This window comes from Melitaea cinxia, chromosome 19 (genome assembly GCF_905220565.1).
Source record: "Melitaea cinxia chromosome 19, ilMelCinx1.1, whole genome shotgun sequence".
NCBI classification, from domain to species: domain Eukaryota; kingdom Metazoa; phylum Arthropoda; class Insecta; order Lepidoptera; family Nymphalidae; genus Melitaea; species Melitaea cinxia.
Window position 1 is genome coordinate 14030899 of NC_059412.1, and position 27045 is coordinate 14057943.

Genomic DNA, 27045 nt, shown 5'->3' on the forward strand with positions numbered 1-27045 from the left:
AGGCACGGGTTCCCAAACTTATTTTGACTACTGCCCACTTTGAGAATAAATTATTAAGTATATAGTGCCCCCATTTTTCACCAACTTACACTATAACTTCAAATTAAATTAGTTATTGTGAGCTATATTAGTGGAGATTAAACATTAATTCTAAAAGAGACTTTTACTATATCCCGCAAGAGTTAACTTGAGACCTGAGCGCAGTAGGTAGTACACAGCGGCGCTCAGGTATCAAGTTTACTCTTACGGGCTACACCTGCCAATGAGAATGATTATTGAAACGCAACTTTATAGTATTTAGACAGAGTAAGTAAAACAAACATAATTTATTCTAATATAAAAACTAACGTGAAGGATGATTTAAACCGCCCCCCAAGCCCTACACAACGCCACCATTTTTTTTCTGGGTCTCTTACATCCTTTACGCCTGCAGCACCCATAAGGCCCACTTTATCGCCCACTTTGGGAAAGGCTGGTTTAAGCGATCGATTGACAACCAAACTCGCAATAACTACAAATTCGTAAAATTTATGTAGAAAGTTAGGACAAATAAATGAGGCAGTGAACATCAATAAGAATGTACCAAGGAATAAGAGAGTAAAAGACTAGCGTGATATTAAAATTAATATTTTATTTAATGAAGAATATTGCTAGCCAGCGGATCCTTTTGATAGTAAAAGTAAAATGCCCAAAAGTCAAGTGATAATCTATGAAATTAAGATAACTCAACAAAGTGAAATGTTTAGAAGCATAAATGTGTGATCAATGTTAGGTACACACACGTGTATTAGAACAGAAATTAAAAAAAAATCTCATTTTCAATATAAAAGGACCTGTTTCAACATGTAAACAAAATAAGATCAAATAAAAAATGTAACACGAAAATCATTTATTTAAAACGAAAATCCAAATTTCTATATAAAAAAAAAAAAAAAAAAAACGAAATTCAAATAAGCATACCTGTCATTCGCAGGTATATTGAAAATAGCGGGACATTTGCGAAGTTAATAAACAAAAAAAATGAGAAAAATTTTCTACGACATACATCCAGAAATACCTTCTTAATATTATTTTTAAAGCGATATTCGAGGGACGCGGTTGCCATGACAACGAAATTTCCCCTAATCCCCTCTATTTTAGCGCTCGATCCCCTATTTATAACCCCTGAACATCGCCCCAAATTGCATAAACATAGATATTCAATTATCGTCTTTATTTATAGGGATATAAATACGTAAATTGTGTGATATGGTTCTACTATGTTCACACTGTCGATTATCCGTCAGCTGTCTCGAGGCCATCTATCACACCGTAGCGAGCGTCAAATTAAATAAGACATCTGAGTTCGTTAGTGTCAGGATGCATTCGGTAGGAATTGAATATTTCCTTAATTTAAGGGATCATTTGTATTAGTTCGAGAAAAGGTGGAAGCTTGATTTATTTTAAAATGTTATGTTTTAATCATTACCTATTTGGAAGTTCATAAATTATTTTCTTTATTTAGTAGATAGTAGATTTAGTATAAAATGTATTATAACATAATCTTAATTATTATAGGTAAGCATTGTAGTCGGGACTACTTTACAGTCGTACTAATACCAATATTTTAAAGTAGATTTACCGGAGCTACAATCAGTGTATTGACAAGTCTCAAGCAACTGGATGCGAAAGTAAGATAGATGGCGCTGTCTAAGCAAATACACGCTAATCCACAGACCCTTAAGATGGCGTTTGGAAATTAATGTATTATTATTTGTTTTACTTTATTCTCAATAGAGACAATCAACGACTATACATATATAGAGCACATGGCACTGAATTAACTTCGGTAAGTCAATTACACAAATTTACCATTTCGATATACCTTCATTAGAATGTATAATTTGTGTTCGTTAGCCAATGAAAAAACTGACTTCAATTACATCGTCAAGTAACACAAACGTAAATAGACGGAAGAAAATCGACAAACGCACTAGTCGCCACAATGATTTTCGAACTTCGATTTCTCTGGGATGCCATCATCAGATCCTGGTCTCCTTATCATGGGTCTCCCTTGGGATATCTCCTTTCCAACAAAAAAAAAGAGTCTTCAAAAACGACGAAATTATCCGCAAACACACATAAAAATATATACTGTCGAATTGAGAAGCCTCCTTTTTTTCCTCTTGTAGCTAAGCAATCATTACATACATACAGTACATTGGTATTGTATAATGAAATCTAAATGTGATATTTAAATAAATTCTAATTATGAAAGTTCAATGGAGATTTTACCTGAAGTTGCAGATGTTTCTATACCAATGTGCAATTACTAGCAAATTCCACGCGTTTTTACACGGTTTACACTACCTTTATTAATTTTAGCGTGATAATTAAAAATCTTTGCTAAAATAATAAGGTATTTGCCCGTAAAATTAATTTTTAAATGTGACCGGTAAGTCTTAAATAAGCATACACGAACAAACAAAAACGCTCTACCTTCATCTTATTCCTGTAGTATCCTTAAATTGTAAAACAATGCACTACAATAACAAGCATAAATTAAATGGTCGTTAATTTTATTAAAAAGGGCAATAATGTAACAAACGATGCTAATTGCCGTTATAAGCTTTGAAGAAAAAAATATTTTGTAACTACCCGCATAAACTCTATGGATACTTAAGCGTTTAGTGTATCTTTTGTTTAAGTCGATTATTTTTTCGCTTTATTATACAACCAGAGGGAGATTTGGTAATATGAATCATTGTATGATATTGTATGTGAAAAAAGGTGAAGGTCTTCCACCATTATTTATGAAGACACTATTTTATGGTGTCGTATAAGTAATTTGTATTTCAGTAGGTTTGATTTTGATGTCGAATTGTTGCAGTGGTTGTGGCGATTGGCTATTGTTACATTAATCGTGAGTTTAATCTTAGCTAGGATACCTCACAACTTCAAAAATTATAATAAATATTTTATATACAACAAAATTAGAATATTGTAGAAACCAAACGGAAAATAATAATAATTTTGCAGTAAAACCTTTTGAAGTCCAGCCATACCTAGGCGTTGTAGTATTAGGTTAACGTATTTACGTTGACATACAAAAATTATTTTAGTCAGATTTGTCAACGGAAATCTTCATCACTGTTTTGTAGTTCTTAATTCGAATAAAAAAAAATTAAAATAGTTTTATATACTCATTTGACTAACGGTCTGTTGTTCTTAATTCAAATTTTAAAATTGATTAATATTTAGTCATTCATCTGTTTTTCTTTATTCAAATTACTAAAATAGTTGTAAAGTTTTTATATCTCAGACGGATTTAATTTTTACTTTATTTATGGGTAAAGTTTGCCAAATACAAATTACCGTGTAACAGACAGCCAAGACGTCCAAGAATTTCTATAAAAGTCCGCCCTTGCATATCCGTTGTAAACAACGGCGGGTCCCCACTGATGGGTTCGTTGCATGCAATAGACAGACGAGTTCATACATATTACTAGATTACTAGATTCGCCTTACAATAGATTAGAACAGGAGTTCATTACTCTTTGACTTTTAGATTATGTTAATATCTTACATCACCCAATTAAAATTCAAGATACTGATGATTTTAATATCACTTATCGTGGTTATGAATCATCTCATGAAATCTTTTAATACGTCACAGTTTCTCAGTGTATGTTAGTGTGTGTACGTGTGCGTTGTCTTTTAAAATCATAGAAGGTAATTGCAGTGACCATAAGTCGTTAAAATTAGTGCGTCAGTTAAAGATAAAACTTATGCAAACAACGATAACACTAAACAATACTAGATACAAAATAATACATAAAAACGTTATTAAAAGGTACGAAGTAATTCATTTCGTTTTTAGAATACCCAAGTGTGTAGTTTATTTTTATGAAATATAGCACAATTTTCTTTTATACTTTGAAGTTTTTTTTTCAATCTTCTCAAAACAAATGACACATTTATCTCTATTTTCTCGGATGAGCCTCTTTCTTTTGCCCATTTTTGTACATATATTTTTATTTTGTTTACTAATAACGATATGTTTGCCAAAATGTTTTCTACTGTTGCCAAAATTCTGGACCGACATGAAAACGCTCGCTTACAACGGCAACCATTGGCTCACTTAGTGTTTACTTATTAACATGTTTGAGATAAAAAGTTTTAAAAGAAATGTTGCTTAGAGGATATATCTTTACATGATAACATGCATAAAATTACTTAATTTAAAATAAATTTTGCTATTTATCAAAGTTTGCTGCCAGCGGATTGCTTAGTATTTCTTTTTGATGAGACAATAATGAAAAAAAATGTACCCAGTAGTAATAAAAAAGGTAAGAAAGAGATCTACACCAGATCGTTTTTATTAATATAACTTTAGTGACAATTGCATATTTATTTATATAAAAATGCTAGTTTCTAAGTAGTATAAAAACATAGTCAGCCATCCAGCTCAGCCTATTGCAGTCCACTGCTGGACATAGGCCTCCCCAAGTTCGCGCCGAACATCCCGGTTTTGCGCAATCCTCATCCAGCCTACACCGACAATCTTACGTAGATCGTCGGTCCAACGGGCAAGAAACATAGATTAAAAAAAAAACATAGATTAGATCATAATATCAAAATACGCACACGACTGTAACGCTTCTCTCGTTTCGAATTAGAAAGTAAAAAGAACATAAAAGAAAACGCTCCGGTTCTCTGAAATGTCGTCGAGATTCTATAACAAAAACAAATACGACACACAGAGAGCAAAATGTCTGTAACAGCAATTTTTTTTCCAAGAATGTAACTCAATTAGAAAATTTAAAAGCTTTAGCTTCTATTCTATACATTAAAAAAAAGTTTTATTACAATGTAGGTACTTGTTTTGTTACTATTATGTATTTGTGGCTGATTAAATTGAAGGCTATATATTTAGTATAAAGCTAAGTAGTAGTAGCTTTACGTGATAAATATTCGGATTTTACTAACCATAACATTTGCCATTATTCGTATAGGCTTTGCACCAAACGACTATGACTAATAATTATTAGTCATAATATTAGTCATAATATTAGTCATAATATTAGTGATAATTATTAGTCAATGTGACAGATGCAGATTTGATGTTCCCTCCATAAATCAACCAAGAACTATAGTGAAACGCTTAATTGTGGTGAAATACGAATATTCATAATAGCAAATACGATGCCCTTCCACAAAGTCGACTTGACAACAATATAAATGTTCAAGGAAAACGTTCCCTTAAATTCACCAAGCGTTCCTTGGATCTCTTATCAAACGAAAACGTCCGGCCATTTACAAATATTGGACATCGTTACATTAAACTGAATGATAATTAGTGTACTTTATCAGTAATGAGTGCATTCATTTGGGCCACTTTTGTCCTTGTTTACTGACCTAAAAATCTACCAAATTGACGATACCACAATTGGACGGTAAAAATTGTTATTATCTTGCGTAACATCGATGACTACTGTCGGTTTATATGACTCATTTTTCATTAACTGCATTATTGTTATTTTTACGTGAATGTTTGATTCATTCCTAATCTTTTTATTGATGCATTGACAATATCTAAATCAGTACCAATTAGGTCGATTTATTACTTTTTTCCCGACCGATGGCGGGATAACCATCCACATACTGGCTTTAAAATACACAGGCCGAAGACGGGCAGCGACAGGCGGAAAACAGTCAACAACTCGCCCGCCCAGCGTGGTAAATATGGGCAAAACACACGAGTTAGCGCCATTTTTGGCTGGAACTTGTGGAGACCTGTGTCCGCTAGTGGACTGCGAAAGGCTGATGTGAATTAGGTAATTTTTCATTTTATTTTATCTCCTAGACTTAACTAGATATCATAATTTACGATTAAGCTCTTTACATCCTACTATTGGGCATAGACCTCTTTGCATGCAGGCAAAGGATCGGAACATAATCTACCACGCTGATCTACTGCGGGTAATAATTATAAGTTATTTTTTATATTTTTTTTTATATAACTACATCGGCAAACAAGCATATGTCTCACCTGATGGTAAGCGATTACCATAGCCTATAGACGCCTGCAACACCTGAGCATCGCAAGCCCGATGCCGACCCTATCCCCGATTCCCGCCAGGAGTTCTGATTACCTTTTAACCAACAGGAGCACAACACTGCTTGAAAACAGTATTATTTAGCTGTGATCTTCTGTAAGGTCGAGGTACTACCCCAGTCGGGCTGCTCCATATTTTGAGCAGGAAATTCCTGTGTTATTTTCATACTTATTAGATAATTATTATCACAATATTTTTTTAATTCAGCTTAATTAAGTCGTTACCGGTTACATACATTTGTAACTGTCTTGTTTTATCGTCTAGTCAGTAAATTGGCCGAAACGTTTTGTTCCTAGCGAATTGTTTTCAGTTTGAAATTAGCTTCCATTGTACTAGGAATTAGGAATAAACCTAGATGTAATTAATGAACTCTCTGAAACAGCCACAACTGCTATTAATTAGGATGATACTTGAAATCAATTGCTTAATATTGGTATTCTGCAAGCAATTATACGGATACAATTGAGATAGCTTTACTTTTGAGTTGTTCTGAAGGAGACGATCGGTTTCTAGAATCTCGGGCACTTTGTGTACGGATTTTGACTTTAACTCCAAACCGGGATGTCTGGCGCGAACTTAGGGAGGTCTATGTCCAGGAGTGGACTGCAAAAGGCTGAACTGACTGACTGACTGACAATTTTTTTTAATTTTATCACTGGTAAACGAAATCAGTTAAGAGTGGAATCTAAATATTATTTATTAAACTATCGTATTATAAAGTCAATCCTAAGTTCATGAAAGTAGATTCTCATATATATATATATATATATATATTTATATACATATATATAGCCTATCTGACGAACTTCGTAGCGCCTCTTTTTTAAATATAATAATTATATCGAAATAAAATATAGCCTGTCTTTCAAGTTGGATCAAACTGCACACGGTGTGCAAATTTGATTAAAATCGGTTAAGTAGCTTAGGAGTCCATCGCGGACAAACACCGTGACGCATAATTTATATATATTAAGATATAGAACACAATGTGGTTATAAATGTGTTGCTAAGGTGTGTACTGTACCTGTCTTACAATATCAACGACACAACAATACGAAAGTACCATTACCAGTTTACCTTTTAACAATGAATAAAATGAAAGCACATCTAATAGGCCCTTAATTCCCAATTACATTGTACTATAACAATTTTCGTAAGTACAAACATTTCTAAGAACCTACAATGTAATTTCAAACTTATAACCATATTTATAAGCTCTATTTTTGTTTGCTTTATTTGTTCAACAAATTGGTCCGAAAATAATAATAATTAAGAATACACTTTGTGTTACAGTACATAAGTGCTAGTTTCGATTGTAACATATGTTCGTTGTTTTTGATTAATAGCATTGGCTGATTAGTTCGTTTGAGGGGATTCGATGACACGTGATTTATTATTGAAAATATGTCTGTCACGGTATGGATGCCTCGCGATTTGTTGATCGGTAAAAAACCGTAACTTTCTTATTTCGATATGGATCGATGAAAATTCGTGTTTTGACCTACATGTAACTTTTAATCGACTTGCTTTTTTTCTGTATAATTTGAATAGACTTTCAATAATTTGAACAGTTACTAGATCAATTAGTTGTTGTAGTATTCAATGTACTTTATTAAATGTAATCTGTAATGAAACTATTTTTGACATTTCAACTCAACCATAGCTTGGTAATATATTAAGAACAAAGTTTCCTTGCTCATTACTGTTGTATAATCAAACGACTCGTCATTGACAACTGATATATTTTATCTAACACGCCAGACATATACTATAACATCTTCCCCAAAAAACTAAAAATAATTGATTTACTTTTAATTAATTGTGGTAAACAGAACAAAACAAAATCATAACATATATTAAATGACAAACAATAAAATAAATTTACTCTGCTATGCTATATGAATGCAATATGGCGTTTGTATAAAATATAATTAACATATCATACAAAATCATAACTTCCGCATTTTAAAAAATTAAGTAGAAACTAATTTACAGTCTGATATTTCCGGAACTAAACTATTTATCCGCTCTAGATCATGATCTAGATGATAAAAAAAAACTTTAAGCAAAAAAAAAAGTAAAAACCGTCAAAAGCTATTTTTAAGAATTTTGCGGAATTTGTTACACCGAAATTATTCAAACGAAAATTCTTAAATTAAAAATCCTCAAAATTAGAGGAATACTAGCTTAATATTAATTGGTTTACATTCTAAACCTATTCGCGCCTGGTACATATCCATATATAATATGTTATATTACATTATAAATATTTATTTTTCAAACAGGGGATGTCGGTGAGAAATCACTATCCGACAAGACCGCTTTCTGTTATGTTCGTTTAATAAAATATTAAATGAACAAAGTTGGAGAGCTTATAAGATATTTTTTTTTATATTTTTAACTGTATATTTTTAGAATGAAATACATACTATTATTTTTTTTTTATTATATTAGTACGGCAAACAAGCGTAAAGCTCACCTGATGGTAAGTGATTACCGTAGACCATAGACGACTGCAACACCAGAAGCATCGCAATCGTGTTGCCGACCCATCCCCCAATCAGATCAGCTATTTAGCTGTGATCTTCTGTGAAGTCATGGTTGTTGCCCAAACAGACTGCTACAGATTTTAAGAAGGATATTATCTGCTGTGCCAGTTAAATTGACCTCATTCCTTTTAACATGGCACAATTGAAAACTTAAATTTTCACAACATTTAATCCATACACGATTCGTTCTCTATTTTCCCATAGTTTCTTGTTTCATGGAATATCGGTCTATTGCCAGGAAGGCATGTAGCAAGATAAATTGCCGTATCCTCACAAACGATGTAGAGTGATAACACCGTCTAGGTCTTTTGTTAGTTTGGGTCGATGTTAACAATAAAGCGATTTGAGCGAGTAATTGTGCTAAATCTGAGCATAAAAAGAACCCGAGCGAAGAGAGATTGACACATTTTAGACGCCTTTAGAGACGCTAGCTGATCCCTTATTCTCAAAAAGTCTTTTTTTAGGTCTAATTTTTAAGATGATTCAGTAGATTTTTTCGGTTTATCGAGGCAGGTGATGAATAAAAGAAAATGCCTGCCTATTAAAAAGTACTAAATGTTGATATTCATGACGTAAATTAAATATTTTTTTCAAAGTCTATTGTTATATTTAAAGAGTAGCTATACCCCACCGTTTTCCAAGAGTCAATTTGAAGAATAAATAACTTATACTCTTCCTAATGAAAGGGACTATCCAATACAAAGAGTTTTTCAATTCGAACCGGTATGTCCTAAAATTAGCGCGTTTAAATAAACAAACAAACTTTTCAATTTAATAATATTAGTATAGATAAAACAGAAATGGTTTTTAACTACATTTTTATTCGTTAATAACAATCACACGATTGTTATGTTGTTAAGTTTCTATTTCTACTGGGATAACATCATTTTTGTTGGACGTTTTTGAGATAAGAGGATCAATGGGCTTAGTGTCCTTACAGGCGATAAGTTGAACTCCGAAGTAACTTTTTGGAGTGAAAGAAAATATTTTAATACAAATACAACTAACAGAGCTGAGAACGAACTATTGGACTCTCTAATCTAAGACTCTTGGTGTATAGTACATAAAAATAAATAATACTAAAAAAAAAAACATAAAAACACGCTTTTATAAATAAACCAACTTTAAAAGAAAAATCATCCTGACGATCCTAATTAGGATAATGGAATAATCTTATCAAATTAGTGTATTGTCATTGGTCCTCGATAAGTCTACTAAGTTTAAATGAATTCTGAACGTTTGAAGTGGGTCAAAATGAACTCCAAAGAATTCGGCTACAAACATACAAACACAGGTGAAGCTAATAAGAAGCGTCTAATAAGTCCAAAATAAATTATTTGTTTTATAAATAGTTATGCATGAATGCAATACAAGTAAGACATCGTAATTTCTCTGTCACCTGTGAACACAAGCATTAAGTTGCTTACCATAGGAACGGACGACCGTGTGTGTACGTTATATTTGTATTTATATCTTATGTATATAATTCTCGTGTCACAATGCTAGTTACCATACTCCTCCGAAACGGCTTGATCGATTTTTATGAAAATTTGTGTGCATATCGGGTAGGTCCGAGAATCGGCCGACATCTATTTTTCGTACCTAGGTGAAGGGGGGGGTGTAGTTATAAGGGGGGGGACTAAGGGAGCTTATGACATATGTAGAAAACAACGTTTGCGGGGTCAGCTAGTTTATTTTATATCCTTGTCATTTAATATAAATAAAGATAAACACATTTTAAATACAAATATTAACTCAAAACATCCAAAGTCCAGGAATCGATAAATATTTACTTATAATACACAATGTTTATCGTTATTTGAGATAAGTCCTGTATCGGTCACAGGCTTGTTGAGTTTGTTCAGCTCCTTATAGTCGATGTTATTGTGGAATACTTTGTATGAGGGCCACACGTGAGATGTGAGTCATGTGAAATGTATGCATAAATCGTTATGTTATCAACTGAATTTCGACCAAAGTTTGTGTTAGTACGAACAACTTTCTGATCAAATTATTTACGACTCTCATAGAAGAGGCTTTTGTCCTTCAGTGGAATATTAACAAGCTGGAGTAATTGTAAGAAACCCAATTTACACGATTAAGGAATAGCCAGCCAATATCAAGTATTTACAAACGATTCTTGATTTAAAAAAAATACATGGCCTTAAATAAATTATCTATTTTTAACCTTTCAATTTATGACTGCTGGCCTATATATAACCTGCCTTGTTAATCAGGCAATAAAGGATTAATTTTTAATTCGCCTCGCTACTTCAACGTCAATTATAAGAATGTTTAAATTTTTTACGCAGATTAATAATAATAATAATAATTTACTCTTTATTGTACACATAAAAAGAAGTTTACAATTTATTAAACTACTAGCGACCCGCTCCGGCTTCGCACGGGTATAAAATATAATTATAGCCTATCATTCACTGAAAAAATGATTAAAATCGATCAGTAGTTTTGCTTTATTCATTACTGCCCGTGACCCGCACGCGTTAACTTAGAGTAAAAGCCGGCCGGAACCGCTGCAAACGCTACGTACCGCGATTTTTAAATCTGTAATATCTTCGAAAATATTCATTTAAATCATTTGCTGTAAAGGGCCATATAGATCTATATTAAATAAAAAATATATTTAAGGTATTTAATTGGATAAGGATTAATGCTGTATTGGTTAAGAGCCATTTCACCAAAATCGGTAACAATCCGCGAAATTGTAATATTTTGACGTCGTTAATCTCAGTGTTGGATGCAATAATGTAATTTATATTCTTGAAATATAATAGAGCAACCTTTGTTGTAGTCCATAGTCAGATCAGAATTTTGATTTATATTATGTGTATAAAATTATTAACCTTTTCATCAGCCTCCTCCCTGGGTAAACGGTCGCAATGTATACTTTGAAGTCCTACTTTTCAATAACCTCTACGTTGAAACCATTTTAAAAAAATATCATAATATGTGGAATATAATTTTGTTGTCCACTATCATAGATTTTTATTCCATTTGTATCTCTATTAAACGATAAAAAAATTTAAAGTTACGAATATTTTCCAAATAAGTACAATTTTAAAAGCGATATTTCTCTTAGAAAACTAAGATATTTTAACGAACTATCTTCATCAAAGTAAACTTACATCATTAAGGAATACAAAAAAAAAAATAATTAAAAGATGTAATTATTTTTAATACATTTTATATTAAATAATAAAAAGATAGTATATATTGCCACACATCAAGCCCGGTAAATCAGTCGAGCGCTAGCGCTCTTAGAGGTAAGGTCCACGCCAAATTCTGCGCAGCCGTCTCTTTCGCTCACACGCGCCAAGCGCCTGTTGTTATAGCGGATAAAACGCATTTGATACTTTCATAATAAAATATAAATAAAATAAACATATTACGAAAATGACTGTAAAATAATATAATGATAATTTCTGTAAACAAATGTATAATTTAATTTTCTTTTCTCACACTATCAATACAAATAGGCATTTCAATCTGTTTGTCTTGTTATTTGTTAATTAATATGTTTGTCGGTGTCGATGTCATTAAATGCTTTTTTATTCATATCGTAAATATTAGATTCATTCGTAAACTGAAAAAACTAAATCAATTTAAAAAAAAATTGTTTCATAAAATTAATTTTTTTAATTTTATTTTAAATTTATTGACTGTTGTTATATAACATACTTGAAATTTTTAACAAATTAATTATGTAAAAAACATTTTAATACTATCTTTATTATTTAATATAAAATGTATTAAAATTGATTACATCTTTTAATTATTTTTTTTTGTATTCCTTAATGATGTAAGTTTACTTTGATGAATATAGTTCGTTAAAATTTCTTAGTTTTCTAAGAAAAATATCGCTATTAAAATTGTACTTATTTGGAAAATATTCGTAACTTTAATTTTTTTTTATCGTTTAATAGAGATACAAATGGAATAAAAATCTGCGATAGTGCGCAACAAAATTATATTCCACATATTATGATATTTTTTAGAATGGTTTCAACGTAGAGGTTATTGAAAAGTAGGACTTCAAAGTATACATTGCGACCGTTTTACCAGGGAGGAGGCTGATGAAAAGGTTAATAATTTTATACACATAATATAAATCAAAATTCTGATCTGACTATGGACTACAACAAAGGTTGCTCTATTATATTTCAAGAATATAAATTACATTATTGCATCCAACACTGAGATTAACGACGTCAAAATATTACAATTTCGCGGATTACCGATTTTTGTGAAATGGCTCTTAAGCGAAAAAAATAATAATTATTTACGACATAACATTAGAAAACTCAAAAATAACAGTATTACTCCACTATTTAATGGATGTTATTATACATATAAACCTTCCTCTTGAATCAATCTATCTATTAAAAAGAACCGCATCAAAATCCGTTGCGTAGTTTTAAAGATTTAAGCGTACATACATGTGCAGGGACAGAGAAAGCGACTTTGTTTTATACTATGTAGTGATTCACAAAAGAAATGTACAACAGGCGGTCTTATCGCTAAACAGCGATCGATTAGTAAGTAAAAGAGAAATGTAATTACAGAAAAATGTATTGATGGCAGCGATCGCTAAGTTCATTCATTCCATCTGTTAGGTTTTCTAAACATCTCTCACAGAGAACAGTAAAACAGGTTTTAATAAAAAAAAAAAATAATATAATAAAAATATCAATTTTATAGCTTCGAAACAAATATTGGTATTAAAAAAAATATGGCAGTATTTTACGATAGGTAATAGAGGGACAAAAAGTTATAAATTATTCAATTACTTTACTACTAGCTGTGCCGCGCGGCTTCACGCACGTCAATTTGTGGGAAATAACGTATATACTAAACTGTTATATAGCCCATAGGCCTCCTCGGTAAATGAGCTATAAAGCACAAAAAGAATTATTAAAATCGATTCATTAGTTTTTTAAATTAACGCGTTTTTAAATACAAACTTTTCAGCTTTATAATATTAGTATAGATGAATTCTAAACATTCTAGATTAGATTGTATAATCCAGTGTTTCCCAAAGTGGGCGATAACGCCTCCTTGTGGGCGCTGCAGTACTAAAGGTAAGAGACCTAGAAAAAAAATGGTGGCGTTGGCTTGGGGGGCGATTTGTCATTTAATCAATAAGGACTCTCAACTGCAACCTGTGAACATCAACTAATATTAATTAAAAATTGCTCAAAGGGGGCACTATACAATAATTTATTCTCTTAGTGGGAAGTAGACAAAATAAGTTTGGGAACCCTTGGTATAATCTAATCTGGTATCCAAGGTAGCTGTGGTAGTTCAAATAGGTATTTACTGGAAGCGGACTGTTTACCAATTCAATGGTTTTATCGGTCAACGCTTGGACTCGGTCTACGTTCGTCGTGATGACAAAATGTCGTAACGTTTTGATTTGATATCGGAACGATACTAACGGTTGATTTTATGAGCTCAAATCGTAAGTGCCGATGTTGGTGCCAATGTCTGTGGTATGGAAATATGATTATTCATTATTATTTACTAGTGACTCGCCCCGACTTTGTAAAGGTACAATGCTTATACTAAGTAAATATAAAATATAAAATAAATAATTGCAATGTAAGCGCAAAAAAATGTGTCTTAAACTATCAGTTCCTTTACTATATTATGCATGCATTATACATATAAATCTTTCTCTAGAATCACTCTATTTACTAAAGAAAACCGCATCAAAATACGGTGCGTAATTTCAAAGATCTAAGCATACAGACAGCGGGAAGCGACTTTGTTTTATACTATGTAGTGATATGACGCTTTGGGGCAGAGGTGACAGGTACGCTGGCGGTCACGGGTTTTCGATATCCGCCCATGACAGACATTTGTATTAGCCGTATATACGTTTGTCGTGATCTAGAAGCTTGTGTGTGTATTGTGTATGTTTCCTGAGCCCCGAATCAGGAGACAATCCTACCGGAGGCTGTTAAGTGTGAAGTGTTTTTGTTAATGTAACATTAACATATGAATACCAAACCATCAGGTTAAGATTTTTCTCAAGCAATTTTTGTTGGCTTTTTTTACTCTACTTTCCAAATCTCGTGGCTACTTCATATTAAAATAGCATAATGACATACATATAATAAAGGTTAAGAGATGTTTTTTAGCCACTTAAATTTTGCTTTTGATTTGAAGTTAATACAAAATACTCGTATAATAAACTGCTCAGCGTGGTGACTATGGGCAACGCACATGAGTTCACGCCATTTTTGATGCGAGTTTGTGGAAGCCTATGTCCAGCAGTGGACTGCGATAGGCTGAAGTGATGATGAAGTGATGAAACATTTTTAAATATTAATATTTATCGTAACGACATAATGTGTACGGATTGATTTATTTACGGTCGAATTGACAGCATCTTTGTTTGAGATTACCTTTGATAGGAAGAAGGTATTATTTTTTTTCAGCGATTTTTTTAAATTTTCTTGGTATAAAGCGAATTGAATAAAGATGTTTCGGTTAAGTTTGATTACAAAAGTGTATTTTATTGCTTAAACGGTATTTGTGTATTGCAAAAGTGTATTTTATTCTTAACATTTTAGTGATGAGGGACCATTTATCATAACGTACGTTCTGCCATGGACCCCCAACTGGTTTGGGGAAAAAATTTGGATATAATTATAGCCTAGTGATATTCGTTCACTCCGCACCCCGTTTTCGCGTACCACTTTGGATACTTCCAAAGACCACCAGTGGTCCGCGTACCACTTATCTTAATAAACTCTGGTCTACAGATACTGAAATCCCGAACTATTGAATTGAATAACGTGGGTTTTGAATGATTTTTAACCGACTTACAACAAAAGGTTGTTAAGTTTTGAGGTATCTTTTGTTGTTAAAACTTGACACAAATCTTTTTATACATCAGTAACTTTAAATATCAAGCTTTTGAGGCTATATGCTTAACTCATCTTCTATTGGGGTTATAAATTACATAGTAAGTTGAAAATAAATCCAAAGTCTGTCTGGAAGAAATCGCTCTTTTAGCGATAAGACCGCCTTTGTACATCTTCCTCTAATTGTACGACTTTTGTTTGTATCTTTTAATTGTGTGCAATTAAGAACATTATTATTATAGTTTTTATTATTCAAAAGGTTGTTATTACTATAAAAAAAATATCGTCCTACATCAGATTAAGGAAGAATATTATATTGAACATTTGTATTGGCCATACAGGTGTTTGCCGTGGTTTGTGCAGTCCTTGTGGTCTCCCCACCGTGCCTTGGATAGCACGTTAAGCCGTCGGTCCCGGTTGTTATCGTGTACACCTGATAGAGATCGTTACTCATAGTAGGGAATATATCCGCCAACCCACATTGGAGCAGCGTGGTGGATTAAGCTCTGATCCTTCTCCTACATACATACGATATTACGATACTACAGGCTGAAGCGTATTATATTAAAAAACATTGTAATTTTAAAACTTAAAAAAATGTGTAATTATTTCGTAATTAAAAAAAAAACACAAAAATAAGATATGTAATGTATTGTCATAATACTCGACTCCATAAGGAATTTGTCAGTATTGTACGACCCAAATAACATCGATAGTATTTTTATAAACTTCGAACGATGTTTTTTTTCCGTTTTCATGTTACTGTTATTAGTAAAAAAATGGAGTTTTTGGTTGTGTTATCCTTACAAATAATCATATGTATTGAGAATAGGAATACTCTCAACTCTCAAGTCTTGGAGACACTAAGGCTGGTAGAAAAACCAGGAATTGAGCTCGCCTTTTGAATGTTTAAACGGATGCCTAAATTGTAATTTTGAATGATCAGGAAATTTCATGTGTTCATGGTTTTTTCAACGTATACTTTAGCCTATAGCGCCTGCTATATCAAGTGCTTTTTTTATATATCACTAGGTCGGCAAACAAGCGTACGGCTCACCTGATGGTAAGAGATTACTGTAGCTTATAGACGCCAGCAACACCAGAGGCATCGCAAGCGCGTTGCCGACCCTATCCCCAATCCCCCCAGGAGCTCTGGTCACCTTACTCACCAACAGGAACACAATACTGATTGAAAACATTATTATTTAGCTGTGATCTTTTGTAAGGTCGAGGTACTACCCCAGTCGGGCTACTCCATATATTATTTTGGGCAGGAAATTTCCTGCTGCGCCTTACCTCAACGGAGTGATATAATTGCTGTACTATTTTGTTCACATTTATTAATTCTTATGTTATAAAATACACTAGTTAATTACCAACATCGTCTAAGAAAACTCAGAAACCAATGTTACCAAAAGTTTAGAAATAAATTACGAGTCAGACGTGTTTTGTTAAAAGTTTTCACTGAAGCTGCTTAAAATTTAATCTACCTAAGCATTCGTTGCTTTTATAATAATAGTAACATTAAGAACTTTAGCCGCTACGGTCCTTTTAAAGTTGCCTCCAAACTCGAACTTTGTTGCAAACTCGCCACCTTTAAAGTCGTTCTACATACAAGCATCGCTGCGTTTGGTGGTGCAAACGATTTTGCGCAGTTAAGCGCAATAAATAGTAAGGCAAGTTTTTCGGCGATAAACAGTCACACATAAAAAATATTATATTTTTAGTCAATATTTATAATGTTATATTAAGGTAAGCTGGTCAGAAAAGTACAAAGTTTGGTGCTGCGAAATCTATCAGACGTATAACGGTATCCAGTAGAAAAAGGATAGGTGTTAGAGCGACATCTGGTGAGCAGTGGCGTTTCCTATTGCTCGTATCAATTGTGATGTTGAAGGAGACCTCACCGAGCTTCATTCTAATATATATTAATCGATTCTTTGGTTTAACATGTAACGTTCAAATTATTAGATAATGCACGAATGTGTTACTATACGAATAATCTTTTATTTCGAAGAAAAAGTTAACGTCATTTAGTTAATTTTCGATTGACCTCGACACGTTATTACACGAACACACCCTATATAGGAACATTTTGATTACACATAGATATATGTTTATTTAACCATGAAAAGCCATTATATCAGTCGGATGTTACTCGCAATCTATTTTAAAACTTGTAGTTTACTAGTTGAGGTGAAACGGGCTCTTAGTGTGTATTTTACCTTCCGTTGACAAAGCATCTAAATAACAAAGTTCTACCTTGGAACTTATAAAGACGACCGATGACAGGATAGCCTTCCAATTGCTGGCTTTGAAATACACAGGCCGATGACGGGCAGCGGCTTCTTCGGTGCGACAAAGTCAGCCCTGCGGTCACCAGCCCGCCTGCCCAAGGTGGTGACTGAGCAAAACACATAAGTTCGCGCCATAATTTCTGGCGCGAAGTTGTTGAGGACAAAGTATCTAAGAGATTATTTAACAAGTAGCGTATGTTCCATATATAAAGTTTTATCGTAGACGGTAAAACGAACATAATAAAGAAGATCTCGTAGTAAATAATATGATAATTATTAATTATATATTATGTATCTACTAAAGTTTATCAGTCTCAGGGCCTGTTTCACCATTGTAGATAGCGCTATTTGACGTAAGACGATATATACAACAGATGAAAGTTTTTGATGTATTATTCTTTTTTACGATCAAATTTCGCTGTATTTCAATTCGCTTATGAAGCTAAAATTTTAATATTATTAATATTGTTCAAGCAGGTCCTAATGGCCTATTCTACGTTCAGTTCGCTTCAGCTTGTAATATCCTAGTGCTGGGCATAGGCCGCTTTCCCCATGTAGGAGAAGAATCAGAGTTTAATTCACCACGCTTCTCCAATGCGTGTTGCGGATATTTTCCCTACTATGGGTAACGAGCGCTATCAGGTATACATGATAACGACCGGGACCGACGGCGTAGCGTGCTCTCCGAGGCCTGGTGGGTAGACCCAAAAGGACTGCACAAACACCCAGACCACGGCAAACACCTGTATGGCCAATACAAATGTTTGTCATGTGCGGAGATCGAACCAGCAACCGCCAGCGCAACAACCACAAACCGATGCTGTAACCATTACACCTTCTGCTATTAAAGTCTAATCGTAACTTATTTGAAGGATATACTTTATTCGCAAGCTGTGAAACAGGCCCTTACATATATATATATTTACAATTTAATATATTCACACATAAGCAGATAAATTTATATGTAAATATTAATTGCAATATCAAGGTCGGTAGCCACGTTTTAATGAACCCGATAAACAAACCAATCAATATGAGACGTGATATCATACGTCGTAAAAGGTAACGAAGATCATAATATTATGGACGCACACGTGACCAATTTATACTCAGCTTCCATTACTTTAAGGGTATATTAATACGTGAAGCAAAAACTTTGTACCCCTTTTTGCGAAAATTGCGCGGACGGAGGAGTATGAAATTTCGTACACTTATAGTTTATATAGAGAAGCAGTGCAGAATGCTAATATTTTTTTTATTATGCATAAAAATATATTAAATCAATAAAAAACAACATTACACACGCTACCACGTATTTGACACACACACGTATATTATACTATTTTGTTGATTGTCAAAGTCTGTTGTCAAATTGAAAATTTTTAGAAAAGGTTCTTTATTTTCATTACTTTTTGGTTTTTTTTTAAATTAAATTTTTTAATTATGGTCGAATTTCGAGCACTAGTTCCAAGTAAATCTTTATATCATTACGAAGTCACTAATCCTAAAAATTACTGATACTGAAATTTAACTAAAACAATATGCAAAAGTCCTACTTTTGATCGAGCCTTTTCTCCATATTGAAGGTTTTAAGTTTTCAAAGTTTAACGGTCACTATAAACACTTGCCATCACTGGACTTACAACTGAAAATTCCCTCGATATCCGTAATTTACGCGAGGAAAGTCACGGGAGTCCGAATGTTAAAAATATGGCATTAAATTTTTATTGAATCGTATGTTAATAATAAAAAAAGATGAATGAAGTGGAACAATAGCGGCAGACGAAAATCAATAGAATTAGTTTTTGTCAAGTGTTTTCTATTGTCCGAGATTCCATCATTATATCTGAATCGGTTAATTTGGTGATCCCTATAGAATACCTATAAATATGTCCTTTCTACAAAAAAATAATAAATTAAAAACGGTTTATCATTCATCTCCCTGCCCTTATCCCACTTATGTAGGGTCGGCACAACATGTTTTCCTCTTCCATTCCTCTCTATTATTCGTTATTTCAGCGCTTACTCCTTTTATCTTATGTCCTCACTCACACAATCCATCCATCGCTGTTTTGGCCTGCCGATCGCTTTTCGTCCTTCGACATTCATCCTTAACATTCTTTTACCAGTATAGCGTGATTTATCGTTGATAAACATAAAAAAAAAAACATTCCCTCAAATACATAACTTTATTTTGTCAAAATTGGTAAATTAAAAAGAATTTTTGTTATGTTCCAAATAAATAACCATAAAAATAGTTACTATAGAAAGCACAAACTACGTTTGCGAACCCTAATGACCTAAAAACTAGACTGATGTCGACACAGGTCAGACCGGTTCCAAGACTGAGACAGGTAATTTCGATCAGGCTATTAGCGACCTGACGTTGGATATTATTAGAAAAACGAGCTTCTAACTTGAAGAGGGGAGAATGATTTATTTGTGTTCGTGACCTTGTGATGAAGTTTTTTTTCACGGATCGTGTTTCTACGAAGTTCAAGCTATCAAGTAGAGTGGTGAAGAAGTTGCCACATTAACGGACGTGGTTTTGATGCCCGCTTGGGGTAGAAAGTTGCATTTCAATATAAATAGAAATTTCTGAGCTAGATGTGACTTTAGTCGTTATTATTATCAAAGACGCTAGATAGCAATTCTTACCTATGTTAGTGGAATTATCCATTAAATGTCAGTGGACATGGACAACATGGCAGTGGTAGATACAAAACTTCAATGGGAGACAGTAATTTCAGTTCAGATGACATCGTCATAAGTTTTAGTTATATTTATGTGGCTGATGCGTTGTTTATTACAAAGCGTTAGAGATCGATTCATGGAACACATATTTGATCTTTCTATTGTTGTTTTATGATAGAGTTTAATCTATACTAATATTAGTAAGCCGAAGAGTTTGTTTGTTTGAACGCGCTAATCTCAGGAGCACTGGTCCGATTTGAAAAATTGTTTCAGGGTTAGACAGCCCATTTATCGAGGAAGACTATTGGCTATCATTTTTCAAATTAATGCGTGTGAAACCGCGGGGTAAAGGTAGTTAATTATATAGGCTGTAATGATGGGTTTCTTTGGCAAATGAACAGAACTAATGGGTGGTTTATTCCAAATGTTTGATCTATTACTTTATTGTAGTTTCGACTATTTCTAGTTGCCATATTCAAACTGGGACAAAGCACTAAGAAGGATTGGGTAAGATATATTCTAAGTCAGGAACTCACATGTAGGTTCTATGTAGATAAGAATTTACTAACACTTTATGTGGTACTAAAAACAGATTGTAGTTTAGAAATTCAACCGTTTAGTTTAATTCCTAACAGTCTACTGTTTCTCCACCGAATGTAGTCCAAAGTCATTTTACCAGATTTAGCTAAAATGATCTCAAGGTCAGCAGTTTTATGTCTGTATCTCAACAAAATTTATTTCAAAAATATTACCTATCAAGTGACAGTAAAATATACACAGTAATATATTATCAACAGTTGTAAAATATAATCAGCATTGTCAACATTACGACACCACGCGCTCCCTCTTTTATTACTGGAGTCTAGAAGTGGGATGCGTTACGTTCCCGAGATTAGAAAATTTTCAACAAGCAACATTGTTGTTTGTTGTTACATCGGAATGCTTTATGTGAGTTATCTTTTTTATTGTTGTGTGATTTTCTTGTATTTTCTGTTCAATTGTTCTCATTATTTAGCTAACTCAACTTATTCTCTCATCATATGATTATTATTTAAGTTTTATAGATGGCTTATATACTTAAATTAATTTTTGTTCAATACTAGCTGTGCCCGCGACTTCGTCTGCGTGAAACTTTACAAAAAAGTCATTGTTCAGTTCGCAGAGATATCAAAAAATCAATTTCTAAAATAAAAGTAGCCTAAGTTACTCTTTATTACATCAGCTATCTGCCAGTGAAGTCCCGTCAAAATCGGCCCAACTGTTTCAGAGATTAGCCGGAACAAACAGACAAAAGTACATAAATTGTAAAGAATATTATTTCACACATCAGACAATAGATAAATTAATATGTTTCGAAATTCAGTGCCATAAAGGTTTTAAACAAATTATTAAATAATATATTTTTTGTCAAATCAAAATGTAAATGAATAAAATGAAACTAAAATATCTTAATGAATTAAAATTAATTACTTAAAATTTTACATCTATTTTAAATTTATAATATTTAAATTTTATTTCTGAAATATAAAGCTTCATTATTATTAAATTAGAAAAATACCGTTAATTCAGTACTACAGTTTTGCCCTTAATAATAAATAAATATTATTTCTAAGATCTTTTTAACCAATTTTCAATAAAGGAGTTTCTTAATTCGATTGTTTTTTTTTACCTCATAACATATTACTGGGTGGACCGATTTCGATGATTTCATTTTAATTGAAAGGTGGCGAGTGTCATGTGGTCCCATTTCAATTTAATCGAGATCTGAATAATGCTTTTTGGTTTATCTCCAAAAATGCATATTTACTTGACTATTTTTCGTCATCTACGTATTACAGGTCGATGTAATTGAAGACGGCTTTTTTTTTGTTTGCAAGCCAACACAACTGTTAACGAATAAGGGCTCTTAAGTGATTATAATGGATGTAATTGAACGAATTAATGCGTCTAGACATTACAAATAGTTAATAGCCTAAGATGTATTAAGGGAGTTTTGTCATTTTTAGTATTATTTGAAATTATTTTGATTTCCTTTAACATTTACACACGGTCGTCTGTTCCTATGGTAAGCAAGTCAATGCTTGTGTTACAGGTAACAGCTTACGCTTAAACGCTAATAAACTAAAAATTCTAGCATTTCTCCGAGAATGTCCGACTCTAAAAGTATAAAAACCTCGCATGTATTTAAGATGAGATTGGTTTGATAAAGATATATATGTAGTCCAGCAGCGTAACCACCAAAGTTTCTCGTATACTCAGTATGAGGGACAAACACCTCACGTGCCGCCAATAAAGCTACATTATGGTCGTTTAAGCCAATAATAACTTGGATATGTAGTCCTTACCATCGACCCTCAACTCGATTCATTGTCGAACTTGATTATTAAATGAAGTATACTATACTCATTTCTGTATTTATTATTGAATAAACAACAAACGTAAAATCGTAACTACTATTTTTATATATGTATTTTGTGTAATTATTACGCTTAGTCATAACACGCAGGTAGGAAATCACGCGAGTGAAATCTTGTGGTGAGCTTGTAAGTTAAATAATAATACAATCAATGGTCCTTATATTTTTTTTACTAAAACCACGTATTTTATGTTCTAGAATTTTTGGTACTTCTGGCTAAACGCCTAATGAATATTGGTTTAACATTTTGTTAGAACTACTTAACTTGAGATAGTATGTGGTATTTTGTTTTCTTATGTTAATGAATTATTACCTATGTTTTTGTAATAAATATATTTATTATGACTAATTTTTTTTTTGCTAGCAATTTCTCAGAATATATATTTTTTAAATTTATTTGTAACATTAACGCCCGGTTTCTGAAACGTTTGTCAAAGTATAGGTCTACTAATCGGCTGTTAGATTTAAAACGGATGTCAAATCAATTGGAGTTGCTGAAACGTCATTCACAGCAAAATTAGCTAGTCCTCGATTAGTTTGATTTGACATTCGGTTTGTAACATGTGGTCATGTAACATAATTAAATATTACTTTATATATTTGTTATGTATCAAAACCTACAGAAACTGTTAGTTGTGATGTTATTTAATACATATGATAATACTCAAACATCTAATAAAGCATCATATAAACATCTAAGGAAGATACAATAAAAGGAAATAGTTCCTAAAAATAATAACTGACTAGCCCGTTGGCACAGTTTGTAGTGGCCCTGCTTTCTGTTCCGCGGGTTGCGGGTTCGATTCCCGTCTGAGCCTGGGTGTAATATTTGTATTTATATATCTATTATTTCTTTGTATATTTATAAAAAATGTATGTTATAAGATATTTATAATAAATAAGACGAAGAGCATCTTTAGAAAAAAAAATTAAATTATCAGAATATTGTAGACTGATTTAAAAGAACCATTAGTTTAGTAGAAAATAGTAAGATGAAAATATGATAAAGTAATTATAATTATAATAGCTTGTTTCAAATTTTAGTTATTAAGTAATTATAAGTATTTTTTTAATAGTTCCTATAAATGTATATTTAGATATATATTTTTATGACCTTTTCTTTTAAATTCCCAATTATTTATATATTGTTAGTAATCAAATTTAAAACTTAACAATTAAAATGTGTCAATAATAGAGATGACCGACACTGAAGTGTTTTTATTTATTATTGAACTTTGACCAGTATCTTCTTCGTAATAATAATAGACATCTGTGTAAGCTACAACAAAGAACAAAAAAATTTAGTTTATCAAGACCAAAATGTAGACTATTATAAGATAAAACATACATTACATATATAAAACTTGGTTATAAATATGTTTCACATACCTTTAAAGAACCAAAATGTAGTTTCACGTAGAAAATAATTGTTTTCCTTAAGTTAATTCGCCGATATACACCAATTAGTTGACCGAGTATTTGACAGACGTTTGATCAATGATTATAGCTTAATTCGCGTTTCAGAAACACAAAATGGCGGTTAACATACGATTCCAGAGTCAAATTTGACAGTTATGTCAACTGACAGTATGATTAAATTAAGTAGTTAACCATGCTTTTAGCAACTCATTTCATGCTTAACAAGAGATTTGACAGATGATTTGTTAATTTCTGCATTGATCAGCCTTTCGGAAACCGGGCGTAAGAAAAGCATGCCTTACATTACATTTACTTGCAAAAGCCCTTAGGCTTGTCCGCAAGTAACAGTCGCACATATTTTATATCTTATACTATTAAACGAGCAATTCTTGTATATATATACATAATCTGAATCTCGGAAACGGCTCCAACGATTTTCATGAAATTTAGTATACAGGGGATTACGGGGGAGATAAATAAATCTAGCTAGGATTCATTTTTAGAAAATGTCGTTTTATCCCTGTTTTTAGGCAATGAAAAAATGGCTACAATATCGTTAGAATAAGAAGGTAAATTTCGCATCTGTCAATAAAGTTGTAATAGCTCAGGGGAAATCGGCCGATCGCGCTCGGCCGAAAAGATCATGGTTCGAATCCTCACGTATTCCAGATCGATTATCCTTTTTTTTTCTTTTTTTTTCTAAAAAAAATAAAATTATTCATATTTTATCAATATGTAATTCGTATTTAAATATGATTTTCAAAAAACACGATTTACTAAAAATACCGAGCTAAGCTCGGTCACCCAGGTCCTAACACTTATATATAAAGTATTATTTATTTTCTCTCATACCATTAAAATAATAAATAAACGCAGCATATTCTATGAAAAACGTTTAAATGAAAATAGTAACAAAACCCTTAGATAACGACACACATGTATAGCCTTTACAAATTTATCACAAAAAAAAATCATAATTAATTTTTATAGAAGACAATAAAAGCAGTCACGTACAAACTAGTTCTAGATAATTCCATAAGCCTGAATTGATAAAGGCGGAGATATAAAACCAACGTGACAGCAAATAAATTGAATATCTTACAAGTTATAACAAAATGTTACAATAGTAACACCCAAAGTTCTCTTCTAATTAGCCGACCCAAACTTGTCTAGAACTTCAACAATATCGAGCGTTGATAGAATAAAGTAAATCTTCAGTCAGTGTGTACAGTGTATACGGTGTACAGTAGACTGGGCCAAAAAAAATGACAATTTTTTTTAATGGTACTGTGAAAATATCATTCATGATGATTAAAAAAAAAACATTACCGTCAAAGTTTGAGCCATTAATTATAATACTAAGGGGTGGATCGTTACGATTATCGGTTTTTTCAGTTCAGTTCAGTTTTGAGTTAAAAAAAAAATGTGATTATTAATATCTACGATTTTTTATTTTTGTGTTACCCACACATTAGGAATTCTAAACATTTTTGATATGATTTTCAAAAATGTTTAAATGCGATTATTGTTCGCTTCAGCCTTTAATATTCCACTGCTGGGCATAGGCCCCTTTCCCCGTGTAGGAGAAGGATCAGAGCTTAATCCACCACCCTGCAATGGTGGATATATTCCCTACTATGAGTAACGATCGCTATCAGGTGTACATGATAACAATTGGGACCGACGGCTTAACGTGCTCTCCGAGGCATATGCTACTGTTAAGGTGCCTAATTTCACAAATACAATAGAACTGTTATCACAGCGCTATAAAACTAAGAAAGTTAGCACTTATCACGTGATTTTGAAGCGATACTCGCAACGTCTTGATTCTCCTGAGAATTGTATCTTCGAGTGTATTGTGTTGTTATTTAATTTAGCTGGCGTGTATCTATTCCGCTGCTAACAACCCGTTCTGGCTCCGTTTCACGTTTTGTAAAATCTTTTCTTACATATATATCTCTGTTTCATTTTTATTCATGTGTTTTGGAACAGATTGTTATTAATAGACATTTGCTTGTAGATACCCTAATACTGGGCAAAGAGTTATCCCAAAAGGATATTTCATTTTATTTCGATAACAATGCAATAAAGGATAAAGCTAGTTGGAGCGATTGGTAGTGACTTTGATTTCTGCTCTAGTATCGTAATTTCAATGCGTGTCCCGAATCTCAGCTTACTACAAATAAAAAACTAGTTGTGCCCGCGACTTCGTCCGCGTGGAATAAAAAAAAGTTTCTGTTCAGTTCGCAGAGTTACAAAATAAATAAATTTCTAAAATAAAAGTAGCCTTAGTTGCGCCTTAGTACATCAGCTATCTGCCAGTAAAAGTCCCGTAAAAACCGGTCCAGCCGTTTCAGAGATTAGCCGGAACAAACAGACAGACAGATAAAATTTGTAAAAAATGTTATGTTTTTTGGTATATGTACCGTGTATATGCATTATGCATTTAGTAAAAAGCGGTAATTTTTATATTACAAACAGAAAGTCCAATTTTATTTATTTTTATAGATATATTATAAAGATGTATGTAAGATGGCTGTTACCTAACTAAAACACAGGCTCTAAGTCGCCTAATACTTTGAAAACAGAGGATCGCATGTACATAAAAGACCGTTCATCGTTTTCTCTTAAACACGATGAAGAGACCGTCACAAATACCCAGAAACAAATATTTACATAAAC

At 32.5% G+C, this 27045-nt stretch overlaps 1 long non-coding RNA gene across 1 annotated transcript; it reads left to right on the plus strand.

Annotated features, from left to right (window-relative positions):
• The first annotated feature begins 208 nt into the window (after positions 1 to 208).
• On the plus strand, positions 209 to 26627 carry LOC123662580. Its single transcript, XR_006744509.1, has 3 exons — positions 209 to 306; positions 15524 to 15532; positions 26616 to 26627. It is a non-coding gene; the product is annotated as an uncharacterized LOC123662580 (long non-coding RNA).
• The last annotated feature ends 418 nt before the right edge of the window (positions 26628 to 27045 follow it).